Here is an 11,029-nt window from a genome sequence, read left to right on the forward strand (position 1 = left end):
CAAACCTAGAAAAAATTAGTTATCTTTTATCTTAAAAATACTGGTAAATTCTCAGATGCAACAGTAATGTTAATAAAACGATGTTTATATTATAAAAATATGAAGAGATTTTGTCAAATATTAAACAAGTACAGTAACACATTCTATAGATATAGAAGTAAAGGAAGACAATTAGAAAGGGAAATAATGAACTTATAGAAATTCAGGTTTGAGGGATTTGGAGCTATAAAAAACCCCAAAGGGGAAAAAGACATCAAAGATGAATATATAAGAAAACAAAAAAGTTATGACCAGAAGTGTTTCTTCTTTATGTATGGTAAACAGCTACTAAGCAGAAACTTCTAAGGCTAAGGGGGAAAATGGTTCAAAATTAATACTTTCCTAATTTCAAGTAGGACAATGTTCCAAAGACAAAAAAAAGCTTCCAATGTTAAAAGATCTCATAGTGTTACTGAACCAAACTTGGGTCCACTCACCCTATGCAGTCAAGCCAATCTACTGACACTGGATTGTGGTGAAGGAAAGTACAGTGTTTATTATAAGGTGCCCAACATAGGGTCAAGCAAGGAGAATAGCCAGCTCATGCTTATAAGACCCAAACTCCCTGATGGCTTTCAGGGAAGGGTTTTTAAAGACAGTGTGAGGGAGTGTGATCAGCTCATGCACAATTCTCTGATTGGTTGATGGTGAGGTAACAGAGTGATGTTTTGGGAATCTCAATCATCAACCTGCTGAGTTCCAGCCAGTCTGGGGTCTCCGTGCTGGTGGTCAGCATGCAGTTAACTTTTTCCAATTGGTGGCAGTTTTAGTATCTGCAAAACAACTCAAGGATGTAGCTCAGGATATTATCTCTAGCCCTTGAGGAGAAACTAAAGGTCCTTGACTTTGTTTTATGGATAAACTATTATTATTTTGTCTTGCTTGACTGCTTTCCTTTGTTTCTGCATTTTCTCACTTCTCTGATTAAATTTACCCTAGGGAAGGCCTAGGAGGCTAAAGCTTTTCTGCAAACAGATGCGAGGGACGTGGAGGGGTCTGTCCCAGGTAAGGCCCCTCAGGGTTCTGCTTGGTTTCAGTAGTTCATGTTTTCTCTTTATAGACGTTAGAAATCCTTTGCCTTTTGGTTGTTTCAAATACTTTAAACTGTGGTTCAGATAATCATATGAGTAATGAATAATAGTGAGTTTAAAAATGAAATCACTGATCTCTCATCTTCTAAAATGGCCCACACTCTGTGGAGTGTTTCTCCCAGGGTCATTCTTGCCTTTTGAGGCGAACCGCATTCTGTCTATGGAATGTGTTTCTCTCTAAATAAATCTACTTCTTCCCTAAAAAAAAATGATACCATTTAGAGTCACCAGCTAAGAACAGGGTATTCAAAATAGAAAAGATTTATCTTGGGAGTTCCCTGGTGGCCTAATGGTTAGGATTCCAGGCTTTCACTGCTGTGGCCTGGGTTCAGTCCCTGGTCAGGGAACTGAGATCTCAAAAGCTGTGCAGCACGGCCAAAAAAGAAAAAAGAAAAAAAATAGAAAAGATTTATCTTGATGATGTTAAGATAAATAATTTTAGATTAGTTTCTGCCACAATTTTAAAAAGTTATTTGGATTTCTTTTCCTAAATATTAAAACAGAGGATTGCTTGCCTAATTAATTCCCCAAATTCTTCCCCTACTCCACTCAGTTTCACATAGAAACAAAGGAAGGAATTATCTATTGAATTTTATTGAAGATGAGCGTTGAGTTCTCTTATAGCCACCGCCACCCACAAACACGCATGTGTGGGCACACAAGTAGAGTCAGAAAGTATCTGAGAGGGAAAATGTACAATACAATTATTTGTCTCTTCTGTCCACTCTCAATTAAAAGAGAAAAATAGACATGGAATATTGGATGGAGAAAAAACAGTTTTTTGGACCTAAGATATTCTGTTCATTTATGTGCTTTGTTTTTTTGTTGTTGTTAGTAATGTTTTATTTTTTTAATATGTGCTTTGTTATAGATTACTTTCCTCTGTACTAATTAAAAAAAAAGCTGGAGAATATTCAAGACCTTGTTAGCTAAATAAGAAACCTTAAACATCTTGAAGGCAAATTTCCAAGTAAGAGTAAATTTGACTATGCTTTTCTCTTTGTCATAAGCCATAGGGGTCCTTTCTATTGTGCCTCCCTGACATTTAGTATAAGGACTTAAGGACTCATAATATTTTGCTAAAGAACCTGTCTTTACCCATCCTGTGTTAGGCATGTATTAGCTCCAATAGCTTGTAAAACATGTTTTGGAGAATTTCATGATGTCATAAATATGTCTATTGTAGAAAATAGTTCCAGCTCACAAATTGTATATGTTATTAATCACTCAAGTCATGGCAGACTGATAAACCACAAGTAAATAACAGTAGTGCTTCTAATAAGATTTACTCATAATGCCACATCTTGTTCTTGCATATACGTCCCCTTATCCCATTTAGTTTTATTTCTTTCATTTAATCCTAAGTCGGTGTTAACATTATTATGACTATATAAATGTTGTTCCTAGCTGAGACATATAATATACCATTATTATGCTTCCTTTCATATATGACATTTTGTTTTCCCTGGAGTTATTAATTACTTTGGTTATTTTATTTTATTTTTTTGGCCACGCCCTGCGGCTTGTGGGATCCTAGCTCCCCGACCAGGGATTGAACCCGCGCCCTCAGCAGTGAAAGTGCGGAATCCCAACCACTGGACTGCCAGGGAATTCCTATTTTGGTTAGTTAGTTTGACTGATTTGTTTCCTTGTATTACCTATTACTAATTTTTCTGCCAAACCCTTCCAGAGATGTAAAGCCATACTCCATAAGGTCAAACAAATCAGGTAATCTACTAGTTTTTGTTTTTGTTTTCTATTTGGAGACATATTTCCTCCTGTCATCTACCCTTCTACTCCTGTAAGGATTTTTTGATCTTTAGGCCTGCTACACAGATGTTTTCCTGGGACTTCATTTTGCCTTTCTTGGATTCTCCTGTCTACTGGATGTCATTCTGTTTTTGACTATTTGGGTTGTTTCCAATTTTTGGCTATTATGTACATTTTTGTACATGATTCTTCACACAAGGATTTCTGTTGAGTGTATACCTAAGAGTGGAATTGCTGGGTCATAGGTTGTGCATATGGTGAATTTGTGAAATTGGATGGAAAAAAATCCCATCTTTATTTTCACTAACCATTAAATGAAATTTAGCATTTCATTCAATTATGAATGTAGACAACAAACCATAGCAATATTAGCAGTACTTGTGAGTTTGACTGATAGAAATCATAGATCTTTTCCTAGCACATTACAGTTGTTGCACGTAACATGAAATACTGTTTATGCTGATGCCTTCAGTTCCTGAACTTTTCTGGGTTTCTGCAGCACAAACTGGCTTATTTCCTGTTGGCTTTCCCCATGCGTGTACTTAGTCTCATAATTCCTCCATTCAGCTAAGCAAGTTTTATGTCCTTGTGGGTCCATATCTTTTATCCATTATCATTTTAGTGGGATTTCAGAGTGTTGTGGAGATGAAAACATGTTTCCAAAGTGTTCTATATGGCTTTAAATTTAAATCAGATCTGTAGTTATATCTTTTTTCAATATTATTTATGTATACCTTTAATCTTTTTAATAGGTCAATCTTTTTTTAAATTATATTTATTTGTTTTTTAAAAGTTATTTTTGGCTGAGTCGGGTCTTAGTTGCGGCACTCGGGATCTTTCGTTGCGGTGCACGGGCTTCTCTCTAGTTGTGGCATGCGGGCTTGGTAGTTGCAGCATGCTGGCTTAGTTGCCCCGTGACATGTGGGATCTTAGTTCCCAGATCAGAGATCGAACCTGCGTCCCCTGAATTGGGAGGTGGATTCTTAACCACTGGACCACTAGGGAAGTCCCAGTAGGTCAATCTTGATAGAGGTATGTCTGTTACATTAGTCTTTTCAAAGAACCAGCTTTTGGTTTTGTTGATGATCCCCATTTTTTTGGGGTGTTTATTAATTTTGCTCTTTATTATTATTTTTTGCCTCTATCTTAGGGATGTTCTGCTCTTTCTCTAGCTTCATGAATTGAATGCTTTATGCATTAATTTGGAATATTTTTAGAGGTGCACTTAACACTAAATTTTCTTCATGATTCCATTTTAGATGCCTCTCCCATGTTTTTTATATGTATTTTATTGTTATTCAGTTTTAACTTTTTCATGATTTTCATTAGGATGTTCTCATTAACTCGTTGGCTATTTAGGGTTGTGTTTTTAGTTTTTAGATGTATGTTTTTGCTGTCTTTTTAGTATTGATTTAAAATTTCAACATGCATGTTTAATTTTTAATGAGTTTAGAGTTGATAGATGGAGTTTCCAGTGCTTTAACTCCAGTCCTTCCAATCACACCATCCACTTTTCTGTTATGGTTGTAAGGTATTTGGGTTTCATTTTTTTAACCTCCCCTTTTTATATTAACAGTTAGTACATATTTAGATTTTACAAAGTCTTTACTCACCATTTCTTTTTGTTTGTTCTCCTTTTTGGGTTCAATTTCCTTCTTGCAAAAATCTTCATTTTAATAGTTGTAAGTGAGGATCTGTGAATAAATAGTAAATGCCCACAAGCTTTATATATCTAAAAATGCTGTTATTTCTCTTTCATTCTCAAATGAAAATTTAGCTGGATACATTTAACCAAGTACCTCACCTTTGCTCCAATGTCACATTCTTAATGAGGTGACCCTGACAACCCTTTAATAACTTTCAAACCATTTCCTGCCCCAGGCAGTATCAATTCCCTTACTTGTTTTTACCTATTACATAATTCACCTATTTGTTTATTGTTTATTTCCTATCTCTCCCCACTAGAATGTCAATTCCATGAGGGCATGGATTTCTGTCTATTTCATTCACTATGTATCCCAAGCGTTTAGAAAAATACCTGGCAAGTAGAAGGTGCAGAGTTTTTAGAAAATAAATTCATTGCACTTGCTGAGTTTGTTGAATGAATGTAGAATTCCTGATTGACTTATTTTCTTCAGCACTTTGAAGATATTATTTTATCACCTTATTCTATCATCTCTGGTATCTTTTTTTTTTGAGAAGTCTGTAGTTATTCTTTTGTTACTTTTTGGGTACTCTACCTCTCTTATCTTTTAAGATTTTCTCTGTTTTTGATGCTCTGCAATTTTACTACAACATGTCAGATGTGGATTTGTTATTATTTATCTTGCTAAGTACTTAAGGTTGCTCCTTTAGCTTGAAGATTTACTTTATTTCTAAAAATTTCTCAATTGTTATCTCTTCAAATATTGTCTGTTTCCCATTCTCTCCTTCTTGACTCCCTATTAGATGTGTGTTAGAATGTCTCATTCCCCCTACCACGTAACCAGGTTTTCCTTTTTTTTTCATTGGTTTACTGTGTTGGGTTCCAGGTCATTTCTTCAGATATGTATTCCAATTCAGTGATTCTTTCCTTGACTGTGTCTAGTCCATAATTTTTAAACTTTGTTCAAAATTTAATGATATTTTTTTAGTTGTTACAACCAGGAGAGTGCTACTGGCATCTAGTGGGTAGAAGACAGATATGCTGATAAAATTTCTATTTGTATATTTTTCAAACCCATGTTTTTTAATGCTTTAACATGTTTGTTTTTGTATCCAAATTTCCTCTTCTCATAAGGATACTGCTCAATGGTAAGTAGACTTATCATGGTGATCATTTTGAAATGTATATAAATATTGAATCACTATGTTGTATACCAGCGACTAACATAGTGTTGTAGGTCAATTATACTTCAAAAACAAACAAATTCATAGAAAAAGAGATCAGATTTGTGGTTACCAGAGTTGGGGGGGGGAGTTGGATGAAAGTAGTCTAAAGCTACTGGAAAAAACACATACAATGTAAGAACTGTGAGTTGAGTCTATTCCGTGTCTTACTGAGGACTGTAGCCCAGGAGACAGCCCCTCAGATAGCTCTGAGAAACAGTTCCGAAGAGGTAGGGGAAGAGCCAGTATATATAGTGCAGTCAAGATCTCGGTAAAGGTTTACTGCTCATGAGGATCAAATATCTCAGTCAATGATTTTAGTACTTTTCTAAGTATGGGAAGGTGCGAGCATATGGTGTCATTGAAATTTTTCCTTACATATGCATTTTAACTATCCAGGGGCCCATATATCCAAAACACACAATGCTTCATCCTGAATTCCTTTCAGGGTGTCCTTGTAGGTCAGTGACTGCAGTGGCCAATGACTTGATCCTTGTAGAACTGGAACGGCAGGCCACATTCTCTGTTTACAGTATAAACTTCCAGTTATAAGATAAATAAGTACTAGGGATGTAATGTACAACATGATAAATATAATTAGCACTGCTGTGTGTTATATATGAAAGTTGTTAAGAGAGTAAATCCTAAGAGTTCTCATCACAAGGAAAAAATTTTTTTCTATTTCTTTAAATTTGTATCTATATGAAATGATGGATGTTCACTAAACTTATTGTGGTCATCATTTCATGATGTATGTAAGTCACATCATTATGCTGTATACCTTAAACTTACACAGTGCTGTATATCATTTATATCTCAATAATACTGGAAGAAAAAAAATTAGGACACCACTCAGATTAGATTAGGGCCCACCCTAACAGTCTTGTTTTAACTTAGTCACCTTTTTTTTTTAAGTTTTAATGCTTTTTTGAATTTTATTTTATTTTATTTTTATACAGCAGGTTCTTATTAGTTATCTATTTTATACATATTAGTGTATATATGTCAATCCCAGTCTCCCAATTCATCCCACTGAGTTTTAATTTTTAAATTTTTTTACAGTAGGTCTTTGTTGGTTATCTGTTTTATTTTTATTATTTTTTTATTTTTAAAAATAATTTATTAATTTATTATTTATTTTTGGTTGCATTGTGTCTTTGTTGCTGTGCACAGGCTTTCTCTAGTTGCGGCGAGCAGGGGCTACTCTTCGTTGTGGTGCACAGGCTTCTTACTGCAGTGGCTTCTCTTGTTGCAGAGCACGGACTCTAGGCGCGCGGGCTTCAGTAGCTGTGGCTCGTGGGCTCTAGAGCGCAGGCTCAGTACTTGTGGCGCACGGGCCTAGTTGCTCCGCGACATGTGGGATCTTCCTGGACCAGGGCTCGAACCCATGTCTCCTGTATTGGCAGGCGGATTCTTTTTTTTTTTTTTTTTTTTTAAGGCATTGTTTACTTTGTTTATTTATTTATTTTTGGCTGTGTTGGGTCTTCGTTTCTCTGCGAGGGCTTTCTCTAGTTGTGGCAAGCGGGGGCCACTCTTCATCGCGGTGCACGGGCCTCTCACCATCGCGGCCCCTCCCGTTGCGGGGCACAGGCTCCAGGCGCGCAGGCTCAGTAATTGTGGCTCACGGGCCCAGCTGCTCCGTGGCATGTGGGATCTTCCCAGACCAGGGCTCGAACCCGTGTGCCCTGCATTGGCAGGCAGATTCTCAACCACTGCGCCACCAGGGAAGCCCGGCAGGCGGATTCTTAACCACTGCACCACCAGGGAAGCCCTCCATGGTTATCTATTTTAAATATAGCAGTGTGCATAGGTCAATCCCAAACTCCCAATCAATTAAAAAAAAAATTTTATTGGCATATAGTTGACTTACAATGTTGTGTTTGTTTCTGCTGTACAGCAAAGTGAATCAGTTATACGTATACATATATCCATTCTTTTTTAGATTCTTTTCCCATATAGGTCATTACAGAGTATTTTTTAAATATTTATTTATTTATTTATTTGGCTGTGCCGGGTCTTAGTTGTGGCATGCGGGATCTAGTTCCCTGACCGAGAATCGAACCCCGGCCCCCTGCGTTGGGAGCATGGAGTCTTAACCACTGGACCACCAGGGAAGTCCTGGTCATTATGGAGTATTGAGTAGAGTTTCCTGTGCTATACAGTAGGTCCTTATTAGTTATCTATTTTATATATAGTAGTGTGTAAACCTCCCAATTTATCCCTCCCCCTTAGTCACCTCTTTAAAGGCCCTATCTCCCAATATAGTCATATTCTGAGGTACTGGCGGTTTCAACATATGACTTTTGGGAGGGAAACAATTCTGCCTATATAACAGGTCTCCACAGTAAATTTGAATTGGCAGAAGAAAGAATTAATAAACTTGAAGATATATCCATAGAGATTATGCAATCCAAAGAATAGAGAGAAAAAAGAATGAAGAAAAATGAAGAGCCTCAGAGAAATATGGAACACCATTATGCACACCAACATATACATAGCAGAAGTACCAGAAAGAGAGGAGTGGGAGAAAGGAGGGAAAAAAAGATATTTGAAGAAATAATGGCTAAAAACTTTCCTAAATTTATTGAAAAACAATCTACCCATCTAGGAAGCTCAATGGACTCCAAGTAAAACAAATGCAAAAAGATCCATAAACAGACACATCATAATAAAAATGCTGAAATATAAAGACAAGGAACAAATCTCGAAAGCAGCAAAAGAAAAATGACTCATCATTTACAAGGGAATCCCAATAGGATTAAAAGCTGACTTTTTATTAGAAACAATGGAGGCCAGAAGAAAGTGGGACAATATATTCAAAGTGCTCAAAGAAAAAAAAAAGACAGTCAGCTAAGAATCCTGTATTGAGCAAAGCTATCTTTCAAAAATGAAGGTGAAATAAAGACATTCCCAGGTATATAAAAACTGAGAGACTTCATTGCTAGTAGACCTACCTTACAAGAAATAGGAAGTTTTTTAGGCTGATATCAAGTGACCCCAGATATTAGTTCAAATCCATACAAAAAACCCCAAAGAACAAAGGTAAAGGTAATTGTTGGAGGAGGTCATCAAGGTGTGATCGTTGGTTGACCCAAAAGCTGGACCCAGGCAATTAGAGGCTCCTTATCCCCCCACTACCCGAGTCAGTGGAATATGTATTCTACCCACCATTCCCACACTAGGTGCCATTTCAAGAATGTAGCCTTGAGAGAGTAATGCTGAATTGTTGAGACCACCTGGACTGAATATGTGACTGAACTCTGTTAAGGCCTCTATGTAAACTTTTAAGATTCTAGTGGGTGGATGCAGAGATTTACTTAGCTTGCAACCACCCAAGACAAGCCTCCTATGTAAGTTCCCTTGCTTATTAAAACTGCCACCTACAAATCTGGAGTGGTCTGCCTCTTTCATTGGTATCTCCTTACCCTCCGTGTAAGGGGGCGAATTTCAGATTTCACCTGGGGAACTCCTGAGGTTACAAACCAACAGTAGTTGTATAATTATTAAAGACAGTATAAATGCATATTTCTTCTCCTTTCTTCTCTTAACCAGTTTATATATTAACTGTAGAAAATGATATGTCTATAGTGTATTGTTGGGCCTATAACATATAGAAATGTAATATATTTTCCAATAATAGCACAAAGGAGGTGGGTGGAACAAAGATGTATTGGGCTAAGGAAATGATTCCAGATGGTAACTCAGATCTACCAGAACAAATAAAGAGAATCAAAAATGATAAAAAGGGGCTTCCCTGGTGGCGCAGTGGTTGAGAATCTGCCTGCCAATGCAGGGGACATGGGTTCGAGCCCTGGTCTGGGAAGATCCCACATGCCGCGGAGCTACTAGGCCCGTGAGCCACAACTACTGAGCCTGCGCGTCTGGAGCCTGTGCTCCGCAACAAGGGAGGCCACGATAGTGAGAGGCCCGCGCACCGCGATGAAGAATGGCCCCCACTTGCCGCAACTAGAGGAAGCCCTCGCACAGAAACGAAGACCCAACACAGCCAAAAATAAAATAAATAAGTAAATAAATAAATTTAAAAAAAAATGATAAAAAGGTTAATATAACAGAAGGTATAAATATATACTTGTTCTCCTTTCTTTTCTTAGCTCCTGTAAAAGTCATAAAATTATATAAAGTAATATAATAATGTATTATTAGTTTTACATTTATAGATGTAATATGTGTAACAGTAATATCACAAAAAGGGGTAAAAGGGAATAGAAGTATATAGGAATGTTTTATATCTCACTGGAAATAAATTAGTATAAATCTGAAGCTGAATTTTTTTTTATAAAGGATATATTTCTTTTTTAAAAGTTAATTAATTAATTAATTAATTTTATTTTTGGCTGCATTGGGTCTTCGTTGCTGTGCACGGGCTTTCTCTAGTTGTGGTGAGCAGGGGCTACTCTTTGTTGTGGTGAGCGGGCTTCTCATTGCAGTGGCTTCTCTTGTTGCGGAGCATGGGCTTTAGGCGCACGGGTGTCAGTAGTTGTGGCACGCAGGCTCAGTAGTTGTGGCATGCACTCTAGAGCCTGTGCTCCACAACAAGAGGAGCCACCGCAATGAGAAGCCGAAGCACGGCAGTGAAGTAGCTCACGCTTGCCGCAACTAGAGAAAGCCCGTGCACAGCAATGAAGACCCAGCACAGCCAAAAAAAAAGAGACATGAATGGTAAACCCTAGAGCTGCCATTAGGGAAATAATTCCAAAAATGTGAAAAAATCATTAAAGAAGTTAAAATGCTATATTAGAAAAATATTCACTTAATGCAAAAGAAAGCAGTAAAGTTGGAATAGAGGAACATAAATGAAACAAAGCAAAATACAAACATACATTCAACTCTATCAACAGTAACAGCAAATGTGAATGGATTAAACAACGCAAAAGATAAAGTTTGTCACACTGGGTAAAAAAAACAAGATCCAACTGTTACTGTCTACAGGAGACATGTTTTTTGGGGAGGGGGGTGTGCCATCTTAGCTCCCCGACCAGGGATTGAACCTGTGCCCCTTGCAGTGGAAGCAAGGAGTCCTAACCACTGGACCGCCAGGGAATTCCCGGGAGACACGCTTTAGAGTCAAAGATATAAATAGGCTGAAAAAGATATATCATGTAAACAGCAACCACGAGAGAGCTGAAATGGCTATACTAATATCAGATATAATAGACTTTAAAACAAAAAAAATGTTACTACAGATAAAGAGGGACATTCTATAATGATAAAGGGGTCAATCCATCGAGAAGATATAACAA

The sequence above is a fragment of the Balaenoptera musculus genome, chromosome X (genome assembly GCF_009873245.2).
Source record: "Balaenoptera musculus isolate JJ_BM4_2016_0621 chromosome X, mBalMus1.pri.v3, whole genome shotgun sequence".
In the NCBI taxonomy this organism is placed as follows: domain Eukaryota; kingdom Metazoa; phylum Chordata; class Mammalia; order Artiodactyla; family Balaenopteridae; genus Balaenoptera; species Balaenoptera musculus.